General features: G+C 31.1%; 1 protein-coding gene across 1 annotated transcript in view; it reads left to right on the forward strand.

Moving 5' to 3' along the window:
- The window catches only part of LOC119585233 (protein O-linked-mannose beta-1,2-N-acetylglucosaminyltransferase 1-like), a gene marked incomplete in the record, with an annotated part of 16,435 nt that overhangs the window by 8,066 nt on the left and 8,067 nt on the right, over positions 1–302 (forward strand).

Here is a 302-nt window from a genome sequence, read left to right on the forward strand (position 1 = left end):
ACCGAATTGTGGATATATCAAGCACTCTTTTTTTTAATGTGGCGTGTTTTTAGATTATGAATGTCACAGTCCTTTTTTTTTAAGGTGATGTTTGCAAAACAGCACAAATGAAAAGAAATAACGAAATGGAATTTGTATTATGACTGAGATGTGTCTAAATATATATTTCTCATGTTATATGTTACTGAGTTGACTCACTTCTGGTCTGCCATTCAACTACAAAATATAACAATTAAGCATTTTATCACTGATGTTTGCGGAACACACGCAAATCATATCATTGTCAGTAATGATAAATGTTC

Source organism: Penaeus monodon, chromosome 19 (assembly GCF_015228065.2).
Source record: "Penaeus monodon isolate SGIC_2016 chromosome 19, NSTDA_Pmon_1, whole genome shotgun sequence".
Lineage (NCBI taxonomy): Eukaryota > Metazoa > Arthropoda > Malacostraca > Decapoda > Penaeidae > Penaeus > Penaeus monodon.